This window comes from Rattus norvegicus, chromosome X (assembly GCF_036323735.1).
Source record: "Rattus norvegicus strain BN/NHsdMcwi chromosome X, GRCr8, whole genome shotgun sequence".
In the NCBI taxonomy this organism is placed as follows: domain Eukaryota; kingdom Metazoa; phylum Chordata; class Mammalia; order Rodentia; family Muridae; genus Rattus; species Rattus norvegicus.
In genome coordinates, this window is record NC_086039.1 from 140617736 (window position 1) to 140644344 (window position 26609).

The 26609-nt window shown below is 40.2% G+C and overlaps 1 long non-coding RNA gene across 1 annotated transcript; it reads left to right on the forward strand.

Annotated features, from left to right (window-relative positions):
• Nucleotides 1-260: 260 nt before the first annotated feature.
• LOC134484179 (uncharacterized) lies at nt 261-26400 on the forward strand. Its single transcript, XR_010061647.1, has 3 exons — nt 261-394; nt 6732-6874; nt 26001-26400. It is a non-coding gene; the product is annotated as an uncharacterized LOC134484179 (long non-coding RNA).
• Nucleotides 26401-26609: the final 209 nt, after the last annotated feature.

The window sequence follows — 26609 nt, forward strand, 5'->3', positions numbered from 1 at the left end:
ACACAGGCATGTTCGTCAGTGTGAAGATTGCCTATGGCTGCTTCCACGCTGCGACAGAACACTGATTGTTTCTAAAATCTTACAATATGGCCATGTTCAAAAAAAAAAAAAGGTTGCTGACATTTGCTCTCAAAGCATTGCTTTAATCTGGTCACAGCTCTGCTCTGGAACCCAGAGTCTCCCTATGACATAATGAGAACTGTCCAGCCATTCCACCCCACCTCTCATTGTGCTTCATTGTTCCTGGCGACCATTAGAGACTGTGTTCTTTGTAGCTAGAGGCTTCCCTGCTTGGCTCCTCTTGAAGAACTTCATTGCCTAGTCCTGTCCGGTACTCTAAGGCCATAAAAGACAGTCATTGACTTCATTGAAATGTCACAGACATCTGATTGGGGTAAGGATGGGATATTAGGAGAAGGGACAGTATAAACAGAACTGAGGTTGGAAGGGCTTCTGTTACCTCTCATCAGATGTATGATGATGAAGTGATATTCAGACAATGTCAGGTTACACCTATAAACACTACAGGTTTGCATGAGTGTTGAACTAATATTATTATTTTTTATATTGTTTTGAATAACTGCAGCCATCATTTACTGAGAGTTTATCATGTGCCAGGCCGTTTTGTTAAGGCATTATCCATGGGACTATTTTGTGGAGTCTTCCCAAGTTGGGATGACAGTATAGTCAGTTCTTCTAGAGAGTCTTGTTATGAAAATTGGGAATTCGCTCTAATGTGATTGATGTATTACGGAATAATTTGAGCATAACAAGAACTTTAATTTTGCTTGGGTGCCATTTCTTCTACTGAAAAACAATGGGATGAGCACAGTTAAATTGTACCTAGCTAGAGTGAACCATATAGAAATGCATACAGTACAGGCACGTGTGCACAAGCCCATGTGCTCCTGATCCCTCAGTTCACCCAAATGTGCCAAACCCCAGCCCCTGTCTCAAGCTTGACACGATTGCTCCATCTGTAGCTTCACGAGAGCTCACGGACTGCAGCTCTTTCAATCCTCCACTTTCAGCAAATTCCAGGTTCTTTGAACATGCGGAGTTCGGTGCAGGCCTGTGGTTGTGTTTACTAGGCTCCTATTTTTTAGGATGAAATTTCGTAGCACTACCTCTCTGACCACATGAATGTACAGTCTTTTACACATACTTTTGCATGGCATGTTGATTTCTAGGGACACATAGTGCTCCCTTGCAGCAAAACTGACTGTTCCAGAATGATTCCCATTAAGGATGTAGGCTTAAGTGGCAAAGTTAACTACTCTGAAATGACAGAGCTAGGATGTATTTATTAGTTTATTATAAAACTTGGTGTTTTAATCTAGATCTCTTCAACTCCCTGCTTTAAGATTTTTAACTGTCTCATTGTATCAGTTCACAGCCTACAAAGTAAATTGTGTTTTGGGCTATTTAAACTTTAAAAACCAAAATTGGAGAGATTTGGTGGAAAGGAGGTAAAAAGCCTCTAGTTTACTTGTGAGCCTTTGATTTCAAGGGCTTTACAAATATACCTCGGGGTTTCGTTGTTCGACACACTTGTCCAATTTCACTACCGAGGGTGAAGGGGAGTCTGGGAGCAGCAGGCGAATGAACAGGAACCTCTTATGGAGGCTTCGAGAGGAAATCAATTCTCTCCTTGCCTGCAGATGCGAACATAATGGAAGGATCTGGACGTCATAGGAGACCACAAAGTGAGTCAGCAAATCAATGTTGTTTTTTTTTTTTTGAAAGCTAATGTGCTGTGATGTGTAATAATAACAGCAATACAACCTGCAGGAATCATAAAACCATTCTTAGCATCGATCAGAGCCTTATTAGAATAGTGTGATCAGCCTGGGGTCTGTAATTGCAGAGGGATATGAAACAGAGGAAAGGCAGGGGCAGCAGTGGCTTGGTCCTGAATCCTCCCTGCTGCAAGGACTCTACACAGACTCCCCCCACCAGCTGTCACATTTTGGTGTTGCAATGACATCATACTGAGTCGTTGGGCTTTGAGAGAGTGAGAATTGGAGACTGGGCATGGGAAGAAGGGGCTTGTCTAGAAGCAGAGAGCCTGAGTGGTAAAAGCAGAGCAGGGCTTAGATCAAAACACAGCAGAAAGCCAGAGCCTATGCAGAATGGCTGCAAAGGGACAGGGACTTAGCTCTGACCTAAGCCAGGAAGTGCTGTTTACACTGCAGTCTGGAGGAGGAGTGGGATTGTCAAGGGAAAATCAGAGTGGGTGGTCACAACAGGCAAGTGTGAGGTCATGACTAAAGATTGGACTAGACCATTGATCTCCCGAATCGCTGGTCCGATAAAAGCAAAATGATTCATTAAAAGTCTGAATATGAAAGCTATGTGTAATTATTGCAAGGGATTTGGAAAATGAGGAAAGCAAAAGACTAGAATGTTAATTTCCTCCTGCCTACCACCTAGAGATAAGGCACTGGTAACATTCTGGTGTTTTTCCTCCCAGCTTTTTTGCTACTAATGTATGCAAAAGTGTGCATAATAGAAACCGCACTGTTAAAGAGCTCTGGCTCCAGAATGGACTTCTTGGGTTAGGCACATGCTCTGTCATTTATTAATTAGGATGCGTCTTTGAGCAAAGTCACCTGTCCTTTTAGGTTTTCAGTCTTACCTGTAAAAATTGTGACCATGCCACCTACTGTCTGACTCACAAGGATTATGGGAAAGTTTAAATGAGATATACAGGCCATAGGAAGCCTTGACACTGAGCTTGACACCTAATGGTTTTAGTCATTTGATAACTATATTCTATATAGCAGATTGTATGCTTCTAGTGTATTGAGCCAGGCACCATTATGTACCATGCACCTTTTTGGTTGCTTTCATACCATCAGAAGGAGGCAAAAATCAGTGCATATTGCGTATATAATTTGGGGTTTTTTTCTTGTCAATTTAAATTGTATTATGAGCATTTCTCGATGCTGTTAAATATTCTTTAAAATTACTACTTTTACTGAGTATATAGTAGCCCTATATATTACTAACCAAGTACCTGATTGCTGGACAATTTTACCTTTATAGATGAGTATCCTTTTCTGGCCTTACACAGACCCTACTCAGAATTTATGAAGGAATATCCTCCTCTCTCTAAGTAGCACTTCTAGTTTCTAATTTCTTGGGCTAAAAAAAATTGTAAGATTTCTGGAAGTATTCCCGAAGGTTTATGATGTGATAGGCCAGAATGCTTTTTGGGATGGACAGCGTGCATCTGTCTCCTTCTCCTACCTCCTCTCCTAATTGTTTTTACAATATTGGGGAGCTTTATTTTAATGCTTTCTGGTATGTATATAATCTGTGGGGTATGGAAACAGCCTGGAACATTCAATGTTGCCATTTTCTCGTATGGCAAGTCAGGACTGATGAACATAGTGTGGGGTTGGTGATGCACAAGGCATAAGGAAGGCAAATTGTACTGTGGCCTTTCTTTCCATTCTTCCTTTTTTCATGCTCTCTTCCTTTCTTATGTGCCTAATGTATCCGCGTGAAGGAATGGCCTATGATGCAGCACCAATATCATATGTGAATAAGTTTAAGTCATGAGAAATGTTGCCATTTAACATAGACTCAGGAATCCAGACAAAAGTGTTTCTAAAGTTGGTATTCGAATAGCTCAATGAAAGTCCCTCGTACAGTGCATCACAGTATGATAGCCATTGTCTTCTCTTTGACAAGTTCAAATGAGGTATTATCTGTGATTCTAGGGGATAATAATTTGGGTTTAGCTGGATTATTTCTGGCTTATTATTATTTTGATTTATATAGATTATTTTTGTTAAAATAAGTGTGTGTGTGTGCACATATGTTTACATTTTTTATTATGGCATGTATGTGGAGGTTAGAGGATACCCTTTGGGAGTCAGTTCTCTTCTTCCTTTAGGTGGGTTCTAGGGATGAACTCATGTCATCAGTTTGTGCAGCATTCACTTTTATCCATTGAACCTTTGCTCTGTCCCCCAGCAGAGGAAACTCTTTAAGACCCATAACCTCTCTAGGTAGACTATACATGTATGAAGAGAGATTTGGTATGATTTCCTGGTAGACTGCATGCAAAGCTTCAAACCAAGAAGAGACAATGTTACAACAAAATTTTTGGTCTTTGTTGCTAGAGATATAAGTGCTCCATCTGTCATGAGGAGCTCCTTCGAAGGTGCTAAGTAGGGAATGCATAAAAGAAACACCATCTGCATGCCTGTAGATTTTGTCATGCACACATGTAGTCCATGATTCAGTTCCTGTACTAATGAATCTTGGAACAGGATTCTATCCATATCGAAGGTTCAATTGATACATTTTAAATGTGCACGAGGGCTATAAGAGCTAGTATTGGACCTGTGTGAACCTGATGAAAGGTTAGTAAGTAACTAACTCAGGAATAAGAGGTGATTGGTTAGTTAAGTACATGCCCTTCTGGGGAAAAGTTACTGGAGGGCTAAACTGCTTCTCTATGATGGGATAGCCCTATGGAAGAGTCATTGTCAGGCAATTTGATGATGTGTTTTGTGTCCAAATGGTCATTGTTGTTTTTGCATATGGTTCCAAATTCTTTGACTGGGAAGTGACAACCATTTTCCCACCTGTATGTGGTAACGATCTTTGTATGGTTATTAAATTATTAGAAAATTTATGTTACTGTCATGGGTAGGCATATAGAGTCATAAAGAATCTACAAATTCACAATGTTAATTCAAATACCCATTGTTATAAACAGAAACAGTTTTATTTTTATTTTTTTGGAGGTTAAGGAAGCTTTCATTGTTTAGTCCCACTGGGAACTTGGGGTTAAGTTGGGTTCAAAACATTTATACAAGTAAGGGACAAAGGACCTGAATTTTAAACCACTATCCCCACCCATCGTTGATTGACAACTTTTTTTCAGACTACTAACTCCTGTTCTGTGAGGCTGACCCATCACACAAGTGGGTCTATGTACTGCTGCCCAAGGGCAACTGGCAGAGGGAGAGTGCTTATTTAAAATGTGGAAAGAGTGAAGGCTCTGGGCATATGAGTAGATACTGCCTATCCTACTGCTGTCTCCTCATTCCACATTTCTCCTACTATCCATCTAAAAAGCATCTTTGGAGTTGACTTGTTATTTTTTTTTTATTAACTTGAGTATTTCTTATTTACATTTCGAGTGTTATTCCCTTTCCCCGTTTCCGGGCAATCATCCCCCTAATCCCTCCCCCTCCCCTTCTTTATGGGTGTTTCCCTCCCCATCCTCCCCCCATTGCCGCCCTCCCCCCAACAATCACGTTCACTGGGGGTTCAGTCTTAGCAGGACCAAGGGCTTCCCCTTACACTGGTGATCTTACTAGGATATTCATTGCTACCTATGAGGTCAGAGTCCAGAGTCCAGGGTCAGTCCATATATAGTCTTTAGGTAGTGGCTTAGTCCCTGGAAGCTCTGGTTGCTTGGCATTGTTGTTCATAAGGGGTCTCGAGCTCCTTCAAGCTCTTCGAGTTCTTTCTCTGATTTCTTCAACGGGGGTCCCATTCTCAGTTCAGTGGTTTGCTGCTGCCATTCGCCACAGAAACAGTTTTAAAGACGAACAATATTGAAGTGAGATAGCTACCCTGAAGCTACCAGATGGCAGAAACAACAGAGAGGCAGCCTTTCTGGGGGACAGTTCCAGCTAAACCCACTTCTACATCATTCTGCAACAGGTACCAGATATGAATGTGGACGTCTTCAGAGGATTTCATTTGTTAACTTGTGCAAGTCTCTTTTCAGCTAAGCAGATACCAAAGAAGCAGATAAGAGCTTTTTTTGTTTTTTTCCTTGCAATACTTCCCCCAAACATTAACTACTGGAATCTATGGACACAGGAAAATGTTGGGTGTGTTATCCTGTTAAATATATGGAGGTGTTTTCTTTGCAACAGTGAATAATTGGAAAAGTCAGTCTGGCTTCCGAATGGAGAATGGATTGGGAGCACAAGAGTTGAATTAGAGGGCTGCTGTAGACAGAGTAGCCTGGGCTAAGGCTGGATGAGAAGGCAGAGAGAAGAATGTATATTTGAAGTTAGGTAGGAAGCTAAATCCAAAGGACTTGTGATGTGTCCAGGATAGGGAGTAAGGGAGAGCTGGAAGCACAAGAAGATGGCCAGGCTTTAGTTTGAATGACTGCTTATACTGCAGTGCCTTCAGCAAAACAAGGAAGATTGAATGAGGGACAAGAAGGAGTAGGGGTGGAGGGATGTCACTTACAAGTTCTACTTTGGACCTTGGAGGAACTTTTGCAGGAGTCATGAGAAAAGATGATAATGGCTTGGAGTTGGCCATTTACAAAAGGGAAAGAGAAGATGGTTCTAAACTAAGAACAAGTAAAGAGGTGAGTCATCAGGACTTCATCGGGAGTGAATTGGATTCTTAGGACACAGAACTCAAAATTATAAAAGTGAAACAAATTGTAAATTAGATGTGATTGGTAATCTTGACTGACGACTTGGTTAGATTTAGAAATGCATAGTAAATGAATAAAGGACACTTTTTAGATATGTCTGTGAGTATGTGGAAGAATTACCATGAATGTGGGTGGTACTGTTCCACAGCACGTGAACTCAGATGGAATAAAATGGAGAAACAGAGAAAGACATCTAGTACAGGTCCCCATGATAAGAACTATTGCTCCATTGCAATCCCCACCTTGATTATGCAACCCTCTGAAACCATGAGCAAAATAAGACTTCTCTTTGTTGTTTCAGGCATTTTCTTCTTCTTCTTCTTCTTCTTCATCATCATCATCATCATCATCATCATCATCATCATCATCATCATCATCACCTAACATACTGGCTTTCAGCAAAGAATGTCTGTCCTCAAATCACACCATTCAGGACTTGGTTAAGTAAGCCAATATCCACAATATCCAGAATATCTAGAATAATTAGAGAATGATTATAACTCAATAATAAGACAATTCAACATAAGATTAATTTAAGATTTATTTTAGTTTTACGTGTGTGTGTGTGTGTGTGTACATGTAAAGTATGTGTATGTGAGTGGATGTACCAGAGGAGGCCAGAAGATGGAGCTAGATGCCCTGTAGCCAGAGTTACAGGTGGTTATGATCCATCTGATAGGGTCCTGGAAGCCAATCTGTACTCCTCTGTAGTGTGTTATTAACTACTAACCCACCTCTCTGGCTCCTTAGCATGTTTTTAATAGATGCATCCCAAGAGACTTTGGATAAACAGCTTATACAAGTGTGAAAAATCGATCAACATCCTTAGTCATTAAGTAATTAGAGCAACTATGCACCGTTGATAGGATTGTAAAGTTCTACATTTTGGGGAAAACAAGTGAATATTTTCACATTTTCCTCTCTCTACACCCATCCAATGCTCCAGCAGTCTCACTTCTAGGCATTTACACACAGAAATGCAATGGAAGCTTATCACCACAGGCCAATCCCTCATAAATGAAAGCTCATGGCAGCTTTTGTTAGAATACTCTCCTATTGGGCTGTATAGAACCCAAATGTCTAACAACTGGTGAAGGGACAAACAAATTATATTCTTCTTATGGAATGGAGTTCTCCTCAGTAATAAGAAGAAAGGAAACGGTGAATAGATGAATAACTATGGAATGAAAAAGTTTTAGCCAAAGAGTGCTATTGTTATTATTATTATTGCTATTATTATTATTATTTTTTTTTATATGAAGCACTACTACATGCTATCATGAAAACAGTGAGACCAGTGGTTAAGTCTAAAGGATGTGTGTGTGTTTGTGTGTATGTGTGTGTGTGTGTGTGTGTGTGTGTGTGTGTGTGTGTGTATACTCGTTATTAGAAGGCATGAAGAAATTTTCTGGGATTTTTGAAGTGTTTTATATCTTGATAGGACTTTGAGTTATTTCTTCCAATATATGCTTTTGTGAAAATTCATCAAATGATACCCTTAAAATGAACTTCTCTCTGGCAAGATCATCTTTATTGACCTGACCAAAAGAGCTACCCATTCCAACTTAGAACTTAAGGTTCTGTTGAAGCACAAAAGGTTCCCCTACCACTACTTTTTCTTTCTGTTTTTGCTTTACTCTTTTTTTTTTACTATTCTTTTTTTTTTATTAACTTGAGTATTTCTTATATACATTTCGAGTGTTATTCCCTTTCCCGGTTTCCGGGCAAACATCCCCCTCCCCCTCCCCTTCCTTATGGGTGTTCCCCTCCCAACCCTCCCCCCATTGCCGCCCTCCCCCCATAGACTAGTTCACTGGGGGTTCAGTCTTAGCAGGACCCAGGGCTTCCCCTTCCACTGGTGCTCTTACTAGGATATTCATTTTTGCTTTACTCTTAAAGTATAAGAAGGACCATCGAGAATGTGGCCATACTTGTGTGGTGAGAAATTTCTCAAGTGAACCCAAATCACTCCAGTTCTGAGCTCTGCTCCAATGCTCTCTTCCTATCATTTTACAGCTCTCTTCCATTCTGAACAGAGCAGTTGTTAGACTTCAAATTTGCAAATTTGCCTAAGGACTTTTTATTATGATCAGTCCAAACACAACAGGGAGAAAGCTCTTATCCTTGCATAATTATTTTCAGTAATTGGGAGGGCCAAGGAGTATGAAAATACTGCGCATTATTTTTTTCATAGCATGACTACTTTATTTGCTACTCCTCACTAGTGTGAAAGTTCATAGTATCACCTGTGTACTGATATGAAGATGAAATAACTGTCTGAGCAATGGGTGCATAGGCAGGTCCCAAGGAGATGCAAGTTGGGGGGGGGAGAGAAAATGCAATTGTTTGCGTCTTTATTTGCTCCTGCTGATGCACTAATGAATAAAGCATGATAATTTTTTTTGCACTGTGATTTTTCTTCCTGCTTGTTTCTGATGCTGAGGAATTGGGTGATGTCATGTGACATTGTAGAAGTCATGCAAGTGTGATTCTGGAAAATGGGCTGCTAGATTTCAGGCAACAGACACTGAGTGTCTGGGGAGGAAGAAATTTTGGGTGAATGCCAGTAGTTTTGATAGACACTTACTCCTTGCAACACAGTCTATGTTTGCACTGAAAAGATTAAAAAAAAAAACCTTACTGAGGCAGGTTATGGTGGCTCTGATGTGATTATTCCCATAGTTCCTCTGTCTCTTATCACCTACATTGACTACAACTCCTTTCTTCGTTAGTAATGGAACAAATATTAACATATCAGTATCTATGAGTGAGTTGAGGTTCCAGGCCTCGTCCTAGACAAGGCAAAATGTGTAGTATTCTCATCATTTAGAGAAGGAAGAGAGTAGCAGAAATCTCACCTTCCTTGCCTCAGAGTTGTCGGGAAGAAAAACACAGAACAATATACAGCAAAGAACTTCAAGAGATTATAATAGAAATATAAGTTAGTATATTTCTGAAAGCTTTGTCGTATACACAGTATGTTTAAGATTATCCAGTGACAAGTCATTATTTGGTTGTTGGTAGTGGACTTAGGCATAAAGACTTGTATGAAGACTAGCTGGGAAGAAGTTGTTTAGTATGCATCTGTGAGCCCCATGAGAAGCAAAAGCAGCTCCATCCTCAGATGGGAGATGGGAAATGAATGGCTAACAGCTATGTGGCTATGAGTTGGTCCTTTGTAAGTAGTAAAGTAGTCATTCTTCATCATCTTCCTCTCTATTTGGCTTGTACTCATTGGGTAAACTGTACTTTCCTCCTGGAAAACTCTACATGTCAAAGTAGAGGTATCTGACGCCTGGAGAGTAAGATGCAATCTGTTAAGTCTTTTCCTCCATCTGGCCAGGGTGGGCTTGTGAGTTAATGAGTACTTTTTCAGACTAGGTACAGCATGTATGACACATGCCTAAAGGCATGGAAATACACCAAACTATATTTACTCCTATGTAATGTATATAATCAAATATATATAATCAAATCAGATGTGCCTGTATGCACTGTATGCAGTGCAGGGGCCATTCAGTCTATCATCTTCTCAGTTTGATTTTTGAATATCTCTGTAGCCCCATACAAAGGGCATTGCAACTTTCTGTATTCAAATGGACGAAAAAAGTTCAAATAGATAAGATGACTTGCCTTTGGTTGGTACAACGAGAAAGAGAAGAAACTGGATGTGAATCCAGGTGACGTGGACAAGCATCCCAGGGAGTTAGTGTGGAGAACAAACCAAACTCAGCTGTATTTTCCCAGTTGATAGAGAAGCAGTTTCAATGTTTTAGAAAAAAAAGCACACATTATTTTCTTGAAGAACAGGAGAAACAGTTGTTTTTATTTTTCATTTGAGCTAATATTTGGGGTTGAATGGGTATCAATATTGCTATTCCAAGATATTGAAGTAAGTTGTACACTTTTTACACCATAACTGCCATGTGGTGATAAGCTAAGTCATCTCATTCCTTCTCCCTTTCTCTGTGCCTGTCTCCATGGTCATTCGGTCCTATCATCTGTTAACAGTAGGAGAAGGCATGTTTGCATTTGAGAATGATGGTTACTATAGCAGTCAGTTGCTTATACTGGTCTATGAAGCATCTAGGACTGTCCCACAAACAAGAGAAGGAAAAAAAGCCAAATGGAGGGCTTTATTTGATCAGTAATTTTTATCGTCAATATATAGTTAAATGTCTTCTGGCCAAGTAAAGAGAGAAATGCTTGGTGAATCAACAATGAATAGTAGTCTTAGCGATGGCCTGAGGCTAATGGAGACCTCTTATATCTGTGATAAGAGTGGGACCCTGGTTTGTATTGATTTTGCTGAACTCACACATATATTTGCTAGTGGTTCTAAATAACTTACAGGAGAGGAATGGACTTCTGATTTGTCTTACAATTTCTCAGCTTATGATATGATTTCAGAAGCTATCTCAGGGACATTCTTGTTACCATTACTCCTATAACCCAATATTTAGACTTCTATCCTGAAGAAATGGCATATGGGGAGTTTGCAGCAACATCAACATAGGATATTGAACAGGAAGCACATGTGGTCTAAATGGTGAGTAGTTCTCTGTTGTCCTAAAAGCAGAAGATCTTGTCTAATCACATCCCAGAGTGCTAGAGGAGGCTTTATTAGTACTTTCTAGGACTCAGAAACTGCTAAAAGGTTTGAGATGTCACTTGAAGTTCAAAAGGGTATGCGACATTTTGAAGAGATATGCAGGAAAAATGTTTCTGGTTTCAAATGAAATTGCTTTTAATCAAGCCAAATGTTTCTACCAACCATCTTCAGCAGCTCCAAATCAGCCTTTGAGAGGGACGTTTCTCAATTCACCTGTGGCTGGCAAGATGTCACGCTAAAGAAAATGACAAATAGGGAATATTTATTCTGGAGATGATTGTCTCCAGAGAGCCATGGACATCATGAATTCCTCAGGTTAATTTACCATACGGTCCACCAAGAAACCCACTCACTGTGAGACAGAAGTTTCTATGCAGGAAAAGAATGTGGCAGAAGACAAAAAATCCATTAGGTGTTACAGCTTATGGCAAGAAAAGCAAAAGACATGTGGTGTGTGTGTGTATGTGTGTGTGTGTGTGTGTGTGTGTGTGTGATAATGCCCTGTTAGTATGGATCCTATTCACGGGGTGAATGTACAGCAAGAACAGGTAATGTTTGCGAACCCCCTTTGAAGCAACACTTACTACAACACAGCACCGCCTCACAAAACAATCAGAGCAATGTCTTGTGCTCAAGTTACATGCTGGACTACTTTTCCCCTTGCAGAGTATTAAAAGTAGACTAGAGAGGGAGAAGGACTAAGTAACTGCTCGCAGGCTTGCACATTCACAATCCAGACAAAACAAAGGGTGTTTTTTTATTACTTTTTTTAATTAACTTAAGTATTTCTTATATACATTTCGAGTGTTATTCCCTTTCCCGGTTTCCGGGCAAACAACCCCCTCCCCCTCCCCTTTTTTATGGGTGTTCCCCTCCCCATCCTCCCCCCATTGCCGCCCTCCCCCCAACAGTCTAGTTCACTGGGGGTTCAGTCTTAGCAGGACCCAGGGCTTCCCCTTCCACTGGTGCTCTTACTAGGATATTCATTGCTACCTATGAGGTCAGAGTCCAGGGTCAGTCCATGTATAGTCTTTAGGTAGTGGCTTAGTCCCTGGAAGCTCTCTGGTTGCTTGGCATTGTTGTACATATGGGGTCTCGAGCCCCTTCAAGCTCTTCCAGTTCTTTCTCTGATTCCTTCAACGGGGGTCCTATTCTCAGTTCAGTGGTCTGCTGCTGGCATATGCCTCTGTGTTTGCTGTATTCTGGCTGTGTCTCTCAGGAGAGATCTACATCCGGCTCCTGTCTGCCTGCACTTCTTTGCTTCATCCATCTTGTCTAATTGGATGGCTGTATATGTATGGGCCACATGTGGGGCAGGCTCTGAATGGGTGTTCCTTCTGCCTCTGTTTTAATCTTTGCCTCTCTATACCCTCCCCAGGGTATTCTTGTTCCCCTTTTGAAGAAGGAGTGAAGCATTCACATTTTGATCATCTGTCTTGAATTTCATGTGTTCTAGGCATCTAGGGTAATTCAAGCATTTGGGCTAATAGCCACTTATCAATGAGTGCATACCATGTGTGTTTCTCTGTGATTGGGATACCTCACTCAGGATGATATTTTCCAGTTCCAACCATTTGCCTATGAATTTCATAAAGGCATTGTTTTTGATAGCTGAGTAATATTCCATTGTGTAGATGTACCACATTTTCTGTATCCATTCCTCTGTTGAAGGGCATCTGGGTTCTTTCCAGCTTCTGGTTATTATAAATAAGGCTGCTATGAACATAGTGGAGCACGTGTCTTTTTTATATGTTGGGGCATCTTTTGGGTATATGCCCAAAAGAGGTATAGCTGGATCCTCAGATAGTTCAATGTCCAATTTTCTGAGGAACCTCCAGACTGATTTCCAGAATGGTTTTACCAGTCTGCAATCCCACCAACAATGGAGGAGTTTTCCTCTTTCTCCACATCCTCACCAACATCTGCTGTCACCTGAGTTTTTGATCTTAGCCATTCTCACTGGTGTGAGGTGAAATTTCAGGGTTGTTTTGATTTGCATTTCCCTTATGACTGAAGATGTTGAACATTTCTTTAGGTGGTTCTCAGCCATTCGGCTTCTTCAGCTGTGAATTCTTTCTTTAGTTCTGAACCCCATTTTTTTAATAGGGTTATTTGTCTCCCTGCGGTCTAACTTCTTGAGTTCTTTGTATAATTTGGATATAAGTCCTCTATCTGTTGTAGGATTGGTAAAGATCTTTTCCCAATCTGTTGGTTGCCATTTTGACCTAACCACAGTGTCCTTTGCCTTACAAAAGCTTTGCAGTTTTATGAGATCCCATTTGTCGATTCTTGATCTTAGAGCATAAGCCATTGGTGTTTTGTTCAGGAATTTTTTTCCAGTGACCATGTGTTCGAGATGCTACCCTACTTTTTCTTCTATTACTTTGAGTGTATCTGGTTTGATGTGGAAGTCCTTGATCCACTTGGACTTAAGCTTTGTACAGGGTGATAAGCATGGATCAATTTGCATTCTTCTACATGTTGACCTCCAGTTGAACCAGCACCATTTGCTGAAAATACTATCTTTTTTCCATTGGATGGTTTTGGCTCCTTTGTCAAAAATCAAGTGCCCATAGGTGTCTGGGTTCATTTCTGGTTCTTCAATTCTATTCCAATGGTCTGTCTGTCAGTCTCTGTACCAATACCATGCAGTTTTTTTTTTTTTGTTTTTTGGTTTTTGTTTTTGTTTTGTTTTTTGTTTTTTTGTTTTTTTGTCACTATTGCTCTGTAATACTGCTTGAGTTCAGGGATAGTGATTCCCCCAGAAGTCCTTTTATTGTTGAGGATAGTTTTAGCTATCCTGGGTTTTTTGTTATTCCAGATGAATTTGCAAATTGTTATGGGGAACTCTTTGAAGAATTGGATTGGTATTTTGATGGCGATTGCATTGAATCCGTAGATCGCTTTTGGTAAAATGGCCATTTTTACTATATTAATCCTGCCAATCCATGAGCATGGGAGATCTTTCCATCTTCTGAGGTCTTCTTCAATTTCTTTCTTCAGAGGCTTGAAGTTCTTATCATGCAGATCTTTCACTTGCTTGGTTAAAGTCACACTGAGGTATTTTATATTATTTGGGACTATTAAGAAGGTGACTTTTCCCTAATTTCTTTCTCAGCTCGTTTATCATTGTATAGAGGAAGCCTACTGATTTATTTGAGTTAATTTTATACCTGGTCATTTGCTGAAGTTATTTTTCAGCTGCAGGAGTTCTCTGGTGGAACTTTTGGGACCACTTAAATATACTATCATATCATATACAAATAGTGATATTTTGACTTCTACCTTTCCAATTTCTTTCCATTTGACCTCCTTTTGTTGTCTGATTGCTCTGGCTAGAAATTCAAGAACTATATTGAATAAGCAGGAAGAGAGTGGGCAGCCTTGTGTAGTCCCTGAGTTTAGTGGGATTGCTTCAAGTTTCTCTCCATTTAGTTTAATGTTAGCAACTGGTTTGCTGTCTATAGCTTTTATTATGTTTAGGTATGGACCTTGAATTCCTATTCTTTCCAGGACTTTTATCATGAAGGGGTGTTGAATTTTGTCAAATGCTTTCTCAGCATCTAATGAAATGATCATGTGGTTTTGTTCTTTCAGTTTGTTTATATAATGGATCACGTTGATGATTTTCCGTACATTAAAACATCCCTGCATGCCTGGGATGAATCCTACTTGATCATGGTGGATGATTGTTTTGATGTGCTCTTGGATTCGGTTTGCCAGAATTTTATTGAGTATTTTTGCGTCGATATTCATAAGGGAAATTGGTCTGAAGTTCTCTTTCTTTGCTGGGTCTTTGTGTGGTTTAGGTATAAGAGTCATTGTGGCTTCATAGAATGAATTCGGTAGTGCTCCATCTGTTTCAATTTTGTGGAATAGTTTGGATAATATTGGTATGAGGTCTTCTATGAAGGTCTGATAGAATTCTGCACTAAACCCGTCTGGACCTGGGCTCTTTTTGTTTGGGAAACCTTTAACGACTGCTTCTATTTCCTTAGGAGTTATGGGGTTGTTTAAATGGTTTATCTGTTCCTGATTTAACTTCGGTACCTGGTATCTGTCTAGGAAATTGTCCATTTCCTGCAGGTTTTCAAGTTTTGTTGAATATAGGCTTTTATAGTAAGATCTGATGATTTTTTGAATTTCCTCTGAATCTGTAGTTATGTCTCCCTCTTCATTTCTGATTTTGTTAATTTGGGCACACTCTCTGTATCCTCTCGTTAGTCTGGCTAAGGGTTTATCTATCTTGTTGATTTTCTGAAAGAACCAACTTTTGGTTCTGTTGATTCTTTCTATGGTCCTTTTTGTTTCTACTTGGCTGATTTCAGCTCTGAGTTTGATTATTCCCTGCCTTCTACTCCTCCTGGGTGTATTTGCTTCTTTCTGTTCTAGAGCTTCTAGGTGTGCTGTCAAGCTGCTGACATATGCTCTCTCCTGTTTCTTTCTGCAGGCACTCAGAGCTATGAGTTTTCCTCTTAGCACAGCTTTCACTGTGTCCCATAAGTTTGGGTATGTTGTACCTTCATTTTCATTAAATTCTAAAAAGTTTTTCATTTCTTTCTTCATTTCTTCCTTGACCAGGTTATCGTTGAGTAGAGCAGTGTTCAACTTCTATGTATATGTGGGCGTTCTTCCCTTATTGTTATTGAGGACAAGCTTTAGGCCGTGGTGGTCTGATAGCACGCATGGGATTATTTCTATCTTTCTGTACCTGTTGAGGCCCGTTTTTTGACCAATTATATGGTCAATTTTGGAGAAAGTACCATGAGGAGCTGAGAAGAAGGTATATCCTTTTGCTTTAGGATAGAATGTTCTATAAATATCTGTTAAGTCCATTTGGCTCATGACTTCTCTTAGTCTGTCTACGTCTCTGTTTAATTTCTGTTTCCATGACCTGTCCATTGATGAGAGTGGGGTTTTGAAATCTCCTACTATTATTGTGTGAGGTGCAATGTTGTGTTTTGAGCTTTAGTAGGTTTCATTTACATATGTACGTGCCCTTGTATTTTGGGCATAGATAATTAGGACTGAGAGTTCATCTTGGTGGATTTTTCCTTTGATGAATATGAAGTGTTCTTCCTTATCTTTTTTGAGGACTTTTAGTTGAAAATTGATTTTATTTGATATTAGAATGTCTACTCCAGCTTGCTTCTTCTGACCATTTGCTTGGAAAGTAGTTTTCCACCCTTCCACTCTGAGGTAGTGTCTGTCTTTGTCTCTGAGGTGTGTTTCCTGTAGGCAGCAGAATGCAGGGTCTTCATTGCGTATCCAGTTTGTTAATCTATGTCTTTTTTTGGGGAGTTGAGACCATTAATGTTGAGAGATATTAAGGAATAGTGATTATTGCTTCCTGTTATATTCATATTTGGATGTGAGGTTATGTTTGTGTGCTTTCATTCTCTTTGTTTTGTTGCCAAGACGATTAGTTTCTTGCTTTTTCTAGGGTGTAGCTTGCTTCCTTATGTTGGGCTTTACCATTTATTATCCTTTGTAGCACTGGATTTGTAGAAAGATATTGTGTAAATTTGGTTTTGTCATGGAATATCTTGGTTTCTCCATCTATATTAATTGAGAGTTTTGCAGGATACAGTAACCTGGGCTGCCATTTGTGTTCTCTTAGGGTACGTATGACATCTGTCCAGGATCTTCTGGCTTTCATAGTCTCTGGCGAAAATCTGGTGTGATTCTGATAGGTCTGCCTTTATATGTTACTTGACCTTTTTCCCTTACTGCTTTTAATATTCTTTCTTTATTTTGTGCATTTGATGTTTTGACTATTATGTGACAGGAGGTGTTTCTTTTCTGGTCCAATCTATTTCGAGTTCTGTAGGCTTCTTGTATGCTTATGGGTATCTCTTTCTTTAGGTTAGGGACATTTTCTTCTATGATTTTGTTGAAGATATTTACTGGTTCTTTGAGCTGAGAGTCTTCACTCTCTTCTATACCTATTATCCTTAGGTTTGATCTTCTCATTGAGTCCTGGATTTCCTGTATGTTTTGGACCAGTAGCTTTTTCTGCTTTACATTATCTTTGACAGTTGAGTCGATGATTTCTATGGAATCTTCTGCTCCTGAGATTCTCTCTTCCATCTCTTGTATTCTGTTGGTGAAGCTTGTATCTACAGCTCCTTGTCTCTTCTTTTGGTTTTCTATATCCAGGGTTGTTTCCATGTGTTCTTTCTTGATTGCTTCTATTTCCATTTTTAATTCCTTCAACTGTTTGATTGTGTTTTCCTGGAATTTTTTCAGGGATTTTTGTGATTCCTCTCTGTAGGCTTCTACTTGTTTATGTTTTCCTACATTTCTCTAAGGGAGTTCTTCATGTCTTTCTTGAAGTCCTCCATCATCATGATCAAATATGATTTTGAAAATCGATCCTGCTTTTCTGGTGTGTTTGGATATTCCATGTTTGCTTTGGTGGGAGAATTGGGCTCTGATGATGCCATGTAGTCTTGGTTTCTGTTGCTTGAGTTCCTGTGCTTGCCTCTCGCCATCAGATTATCTTTAGTGTTACTTTGCTCTGCTATTTCTGACAGTGGCTAGACTGTCCTATAAGCCTGTGTGTCAGGAGTGCTTTAGACCTGTTTTCCTGTTTTCTTTCAGCCAGTTATGGGAACAGAGTGTTCTGCTTTCGGGCGTGTAGTTTTTTCCATCTACAGGTCTTCAGCTGTTCCTGTGGGCCTGTTCCCTGAGTTCACCAGGCAGGTCCCTTGGAGCAGAAAAGTTGGTCTTACCTGTGGTCCCGAGGCTCACGTTTGCTTGTGGGGTGTTGCTTATGAGCTCTCCGTGGCAGCAGCAACCAGGAAGACCTGCGCTGCCCTTTCTGGTAGCCCCTGTGCACCAGAGTCCCAGATGGCGTTTGGTGGTTTCCTCTGGAATCAGTAATGTGGGCAGAGTGTAGTCTCTTCTGGTTTCCCAGGTGTGTCTGCCTCTCTGAAAGTTTAGCTCTCCCTCCCACAGGATTTGGGTGCAGAGAACTGTTTATCTGGTCAGTCCCTTCTGGTTCCGGTGGTGTCTCAGACGCAGCGGACCTGCTGCTCCTGGGCCCTCATCTATGGGAACCCAGAGGCTGTATACAGTTTCCTCTTGGGCCAGGGATGTGGGCAGGGGTGGGCAGTGTTGGTGGTCTCTTCCGCTCTGCAGTCTCAGGAGTGCCCATTTGTCCTGGAGGTGAGCTCTCTCTCCCACGTGGTTTGGGAGCAGTGAGCTCAACAAAGGGTGTTTTACTGTGCTTTACTTCTGGTACAAACAGCACCAAACAGCACTGTGGAAAAAATCGACCACTTCCAGGTCACGTGAGGCTATGGATTTTATTCATTCATGAGACTCTTACAGACATGTTTACTGTAGGATGTTCTTTTTTTTTTTTTTTTTTTTTTTTTTTTTTTTTTTTTTTGCAGAGCTAAGGACCGAACCCAGGGCCTTGCGCTCGCTAGGCAAGCGCTCTACCACTGAGCTAAATTCCCCAACCCTGTAGGATGTTATTTTTATGTCAGATCCTTCATGTGTGTCCCAGATGTGCTTCTTTTGAGTCTTTTATTTCATAGGGTTAAATGCCTGGTTGAGACAGTAAGTTGTTCCTGGGCTGCCCCCAAGATTGGCTTTCTGAGCTCTGTAAGAGTTACTTGAGAGAGCCATCATCAGACAGACAAATGGGGAAGGCTGGGAGTGAAAGCGAAAAGAGAAAGATGGTAGAAAGGTTCAAAAACGCCTGGAGGATCCAGTAAATTACCCTGCATAGCTCTGTATGAGATTTCCAATGATTGTAAGGGCACATGATAGGCTCTACTAATACTTCAGATGAATTGTTCAATTCACTGTGTTATTTTAAAACAGGATCATGAAGGCCCCTTTCTCCAAGGCTTGCTAATTGCAGTGATCCCAGGCATTTCACAGGTGGAAGATGACATTCAGTTACAGCATCAGTGTCACTCAGACTATTGGGTCTCTTTCACATTTGCTCTGGGGCTAGCCATAGCTTGATCATTTCTTGTTCAAGTCCATTGAAGTCCTTCCTACCTTTGTCGTTCCCCTCCTGCCCAAGCCCAGGATTCAATGAGCCCCGTTGTTTGGCCCAGGGCTGTTAGGCTGCTACAGTATCCCCAGTCCCCAAATAACAATTCCTCTTAAAGTCCATCGTGACACTGAAATGCAAAATGTTTGCCACTTAATGGAAGTATTAAATTACTGTGATGTACTATTTGCATGAAGGTAATTGAACCAAAGAACATATTTCTTCCTCAGCGATGCGGTTCGGTACAGCCAGCTTATGTTGAGATGATTACTTCCAGCGCAATAAATATTCTAGAATGTTTTATCAGGAGGAGCAGGAAAGACAGCTTGAAATATGCATTTAAAGGAGGTGGCAAGGACAACCAATTGGCAGTTGGTTTGCCAGTGCCCATTATCTCCAAGAGACCACCTGGCAAAGGGGCTTGCTCTTTCTTCTCCTAGGCATACAGCACAGAGAATAGGAATAGAATTTTATGCTGGCAATTAACTTACTGCTGGAGAAAATAGTTCCAAGGAGCATTGTGGTGAAAAGTAGTTTATTTCCTGTTTCACTGTGAACAACTCCTTGGAGGCCAGTTGGATTCTGGCCACTCCAAATAAAAGGCCAAGTAGCAACTGGTTTCTATTGATTTCCCTTCTAGGATCTAGGGAAATCTTCTGGAGAATGCAAATATTTTGGTGGTTGGTCATTACATTCAGAGGGATTTTTTTCAGGGTAAAGTTTGTTTGTTTTCTAGCCCAGAGAGGAACTTTTTGATTCCTTCCTGCTTTGCTCACTGTGACATTTTGAGAAGACAAGCCAGATGCTAGGTGTTGGGGTGGAGGGAGAATTCAATTGTTAAATTGCATTCAGAGCCTGTTGCATGTTCCCTTGATCTTCTCAGTGGTGACAAATCTCTGTCCTCTGAGAACAGGCCATATTTGAACAAACAGCTAGAAGTCATTAAGAGCCCACACTGATGAGTAAGGTGGGTGTTCATGCTTGGCAATGAATATTTTGGATTTAGAACTGTGCTAAGTCTCTCTGCTTAAGACACAAATTTGCCTGAACAAATTAGAGGTGTGCTTTGGAGGCAGTCCTGACAAATGGGAAGCAAAAATTTTGGAGCAAGTTTTATGTCCTTAGAATCAATATTATATCCTCTCATGAATGAATATGAACTATAACCTATAACACCCAGAGCTCCTTATGGTATCTGCTTGATTCTGAAAACACAGTGTGTAGGGGAGGCAAAGGAAAAGTTGATCCACACAGATCTGGCTTGGCAGTATCTCAGATAAGCTTCAACCAAACTGCTCTGTGGATTACATTTTGATTGAGTTTTCTTCATCTGTGAAATGGTGTAACGGTGGCAACTTGTTTGGCAATATTTTATGAGCATTGTATAAGACCATGTTCAATAAAAATAAGTGCAGTCAATGCATAGGGGATGCAACTGGACACTAGCATTTTTGTGTAAGAAACAGTGGCTTCTAGGTGCAACATTGTTCAACCATTCAGGTTACCTCTCTCCTTTTTTAAATTGGTTTACAAAGTAGTAGGTTTCGGTGTGCTTTTTAATAGATACTTCTTTTTTGGTTAACCCTTCCTTCCTGCCTCCTTTTCTCCCCTGTTCCACACTATCCCCAATTGGCTTAACTTCCTACTCCTAGAGTCCCTCCTCTTCACACTATCTCCCATGTTGTATTAAGCCATCTTCCTGGTAGGTACTATCACCAAATGGCCTCTGTCTACTTTCTTGGCTTCTATGGATGCTTTAAGTTTAACACACATACATACACACACACACCATCCCTATAGATTCAAACATAATATATACACATGGGAAATAATATGTAGCATTTATCTCATTAAGCCTCGAGTCATAGAGGCCCTAGAAACTCCCAAAACAATATAGGCTATTTCCATTCCTCTTGGTCGCCTCCAAGAATTAGGTGATAAGATAGTACTGACAACAACACCATGCATCTTTGTTGCCAGATGCAGAGAAATCGAGCTGCGACTGAGATGGAAGCCCCTCTCCTGCTGGCTAGCTCTTGTAATGATAGAAAGTTCTATGCTGGTTGTTAGGGGAGATAAAGCATCAATGATCTTACCCATCTGTGACCTCTATGAACTACAGTGTCAACCTAGGAAGCAAGATATGCCCACTAGTGTAATAGTAGCCCACCTGGTATGGAGATAGCCAACTGCTTTCAGGTTGGATTTGAGACCCAATTCACAAAGGGGAATCCATGCTAGTACTGTAAACTCAGTTAACAACCCATGGCTGGAGAGGTCATAGATCCAAGTTAGGAGCTTATTACTGTCATTTAGCTAGATTGACATGATAGCAAACTACATTCTAAACATTCATGTTTATACATATTGTCAAATGATACCCATATCATTCATTAAAGAATTTCCTTGCAGTCGAAGGTGATGATTGCACAAACAGTTCACAGTGCTGAGAATAAGTGATGGCTGAGTGATCTGCCCTAAGCAGCACATTTATGTCATAAGGTTCAGAGGACAATGCAGGAGAGAGAACAGAAGGAGAAGAGCCAGATGGAAGAGAGGGAGAACGGCTGCAGGACAGGATCACTGAAAAGCCGATAGCACAGTAACTGAGAGTGTCTGCATTGGTCCTGCATGGACATTGGGCTTTTAAGTAGTCCCTCATTGATTTGGACAGAGCTTATGGAGCCCTACCCACTCCTGATGAATTATTTGCTACTGACAGATTCTTGGGCAGGGACAGTCTTCAATTGTGTACCCAATGGTAATCTCACCAGGTTCCAATGGATCATTTCAAGTCTGTGGACACGAGACAATCCTGGCTAAAATTAGTGGCTCACAAAACAAAATGATATGACTGCCATAAAGGGTCCTGTAGAGAAGAGTGGGCTATGACAGGGATGGAAGGGAAATTGTGAAGATGGACACAAGAGGATTCACAGTGAACTATATGTGAATTGTCAAAAAGGAGATTTATGAAACACAAAGAAATAGTTCCAGGTCTAATACCAGAGACTTAATAAAATGAAGCTATGGTAATTGTCATTGTTTTATCGTCATTGTCATCGTCATCATAATCACCACCACCATCATCATCACTGCAATTACCCAATGTCTGAGCATGAAATAAGGATATATTTTTAAACATTATCTGAAAAACTGAGCTTACTTGAACCTTGACAGTTTGAAGTCAGGGAGGCATGGAGCAAAAACAGCAAAGGTTACTGGCAGAGATTAGCATAAGGACACTGTAAGGACAGCAAAAAGGTTATTTGGGTGCTCTCAACTCCATCTAAGTTTTGGTCTTTCAATTTTTAGCAGATTATGATTGATTTTGTTAGGGAAGCTTGTAATGAGAGATTGATTTAGAGTTTATTAATGCAAATGATCAGGGGTCACAAAGCCATATTGATGCTCTCCTCAATTAGGCAGGAAATATATAAAACCATTAACAATTAATTTCCCTGTATGTATGAACATTGAGACAAATTAAAACATCACAGATGGGCCAGAAAACAGCAAACAAATACAATCTAGCTAACAAAACCCTAGCTTCAGTAAAATGAAAATTTGTCAGAGTGGCTTTTCTGTTCTCTCTGAGGTACTACATCCCCATACACTCTGTGCCATTAGGTCTCTCCTTTTTCCTGATGAGTTTAAGGTAATGCGGATATTTAAAGTTGGGCTCTGGGGTTTTAAGTATGTATTATGGATTCGTTTCATATGTGTACTCAGTGACTCATTTGATCCATGAGCTTATCCAAAGGCTCATGTGGAATGACTTTGAGAGAGCTTCCAGTAATCGGGAACACGAGTAAGACGAGCAGCTGCAAATTACTGAGCACCATTCCTTAGAGGGATGGAAAATTTCTAAATATCAATTGAAAGGCAATTGATGGGGAAAATGCTTGCTTCATGCTCTTCTGCCTCCTTAGTGTCTTACCCTGAAGCAAAGCTTACTAGCAGGATCATAAATAAGAAAATGCAGAAACCACACTAATGAAACAGAGGCGTGCATGCATGTTGAGCAATGCCTGCATCAGAAATGAAAGGCAACTCGGGAGATGACTGCAGCTGTTGCCCAAAAGCCACCCAATATTTGGGATAGTTCCCATAGAATCTCATTTCCCGACCTTTTAATTATGGCTCCAACAATTAGCCTTTCCATAATAATGGTTTTAAATGTACACTTCAGTAGTGTCAAATATTTTGACACAGTGACATATTTTTACAACTCTTTCCATCTTGCAACGCCAAAACTCAAGGTCTACTAAGCATCAACTTTTGTCCCTCTCAGCCCAGCTCCTGATATCTACTCTCTGTCTCTGGAAAATTGGCTGGTCTAGTATAGCACATAAGTGGAATTATGAGGTGCATTGTATCTTGTCACTAGCTTATTTCACTTAGCACATTGTCATCAAGATTTGACTATGTTGTAATATGTGACATTATTATTTGGAGAAAGAATGGTTTTCCATGGCTGAATAGTATTTCATTGTATGGATTTACCACCTTTTGTTTCTTCATCCGTTAGTGGACATTACGTGTATGTTCTGACTTTCAGGGGATCTTATGTTCGTTGCTCCTCTTTTACCATCCTACACAGCCTAACATGTCAAAAGTAAGGAAGAGTCCAAACACAGGTGAAGTGCATTGAGAAGACTGGCAAAATGATGGAAGAGAGGAAAACATTCTTTAATTTACCTTGATTAGTATTATGACAGAAACCCATCAGCTGAAGAATAAGTCAAAAATTTTGTAGGGCCAGGGTTTTCTCCAAGTGTACTTTTTACAGATACCAAATCCCTGCTTTCCCTTCAAGAAAACAATGGGCAGGTTTTCTATATATGTAGAGTTGAGTTGTGGTAGCTGATTAATATTTTTTATAAAAACAGAACATGTGTTGTAAAATATAACACAATAGCTATAAAAGGTTCACTAAATATAAGAAAAATAGTAGTTAAATACAATTAATCATTCCATGTAATACATATGGATTGCATGATTCCTTTGGGCAAGGCCTTAAAGAATGTTCATTAATGTTAGCAAGTTGGGGAAGGCATACGATGACTCACATCACTGTAATTTCTTGCTCCTGTCAGAAACACATTTTGAGACAAAATTAAGAAAGGCTGTTCATGTACACAAATGTAGCTATCACTACCATCATAGTAGGGTCAAAAGAAGGGAAGCAAGTTTATTATAGATAATTAAGCAAAAGCACCGGGATTGCCCCAGACTGGCAAATATGGCATGAGGCTAGCATGTTTTGAAGTAAAGAATTTTGCAATGGTCTTCTGGTATATCTGGCAGTGTTTGGTATTGGTGGTATGGTACTAAGCAATATGTTTGAGGCTCTCTACAAAGAATAAAGATCATTAAATGTTAAGAGCATTCTAGTGAATGTGCCCATTCACTAGAACAAATTTAGGCTGCTGGATTGTGGGGTTTTGTTGTTGTTGTTTTGTGTGTGTGTGTGTGTGTGTGTGTGTGTGTGTGTGTGTGTGTGTGTGGTGGTTAAACTGTTGCTATGGTTATTAAGATGGAAAGTCACCACAGTCAGCCGCTCTCAAGTACTTCTTACATGCACCGGGTGACTAACACAAGGCAAGTCATTCTGATCACCACAACTGAAGGGGAAAAGCAGAAAGCTGCAGCACATACAGGTCACACGACTTGTCTGAAGACACACAAATGCTGAGTCAGAGAGTCAGGACTTGAGTGTCCTCCTCTGAAGCCACCTATAGTATTCCCACCTACAGTGTTTTCTTACAGAAAAAAGAATGGGGAAAGAAAGATGCTGGCTTTTGTAGAAAGGATGGCCAAAATATTTTCGGGGAGGGGGGCACATTGTGCTCTTTTCATTAAAAGCATCTTCATCGTCCTATTACATAATATTTATTAAGTACCCTAACTCCTCCTTCTCTATAGGCCTTTGGGATACCAAGAAATAGATTTGTTTTTATCAGTGAAAAAAGGGAACATTTTGTGATTTCTATTTTTTTTAAAGTTTGGCCATGCACTTTTCCTTATTTTAAGATAATTTGACTTTATTTCTCTTCAATTGCTACTGCCTCTAAAAAGAGAAAATGAAAACAATTGCAGAACAAAGTGCTTCTTAGCATAAATAATCTGCACTGTCATTTCTGAGAAGTCCCAACAAGAGATTAAAGAAACCCTTGATGGGCCAATGAAGGAAAAGAGGGGGTGGTTCTCATCTCAGGCATTTAAGCAAGGCTTAGTTAAGTGTTTTTGATTTTGAATTTGATGGGTAAGAAGGCAAATACTTGACATTAAGTACATTCTGTTAAATTCAGTTTAGCTCACTATGACTTGAGTATGGCTTGCCCTCCCCAACACTCATGTCGTGACCTAACTTCTCATTAAGAAAGTTTTAGGAGGTAAGTCTTTGTGGATGTAGTTGATTAATAGAGTGCAACCTTCTTGAATAGATATTAAATCAGTTTCTCAAGGATTTATAGGGTTTGTTGGAACAAGTTATGTCTCTTGAAGTTGGATTACTTACTGGGAGAGGGGGCAGATGTCAAACAAGCTTGACATCTCCCTTTATGTTTGTGTGTGTGTATGTGTGTGTGTGTGTGTGTGTGTGTGTGTGTGTGTCTGTGTCTGTGTGTCCTTCTTTTGTAGGTGACTGTTTCCATTTTCTGCTTCTCTACTATGATATGATGCAGTAGCTTTTCTCATTGGAAAGTCAACCCATGCAGTTGCCCAAATAAATCTCTTTGTAAAAATTAAATTTTACAACTTCAGTTATATTTATTATAGCAACAGGAAATAGAATAAGATGGAGTCCTAAAGCCCAGCAGAAAAGCAGTGGAACATTCAAAAAAAGCTTCTTTCGATAGTCTTTAGACTAAGTGGTGTGGATTCTAACAGGTGCTGAAAAATAATTAAATATGTTTTTTTCTTTTTTCCCTCACCTACAGTTCATTTCTCGAGCAATTTCTTTTTTGGAAGGAAAAACAAATAGAAAATATAAAGAGGTTCCACCATGGAAACCACCAGCATCGCGGTAATAACCACAGCCACAAAACAAGTGATTAACTGACTCTCCCTGAGCATCCCCCAGCACTGCCAACATTACTCTGCAAGAGACCTAGGAGAGATACATGGATAAGAACCACAGAACAACACTGAGACATCTGCTCCTCTGCCTGGGAAAGGTGCCGACAGGGACCTTGATGAAAATCCTGATCATCAATTGCCTGTTATTGGATGTTCACTAGCCTTGGCAAGAGCATGCTACTTATGTCTTAATCCTCGGCAAGACCAAATGTGTGTACTAGAATTAATATCTCCATTTTATAAAAGAGGAACCCAGGACTCAAAGAGGTAACACAATATTCTCAAAGTTACAGAGCTAGGATGGTATGGAGCATGGGAAGCAAACCCTGGCTTGTTGGCTCTATCAGAGTTTGTGTGGCTTGAATGAAAATGGCCTCCATAGACACATATATTTGAATCACCAGGAAGTGGCACTATTCTAGAAGGGTTAGGGGGTATAATCTTGTTGGAATAAGTATATACTTGTGGAG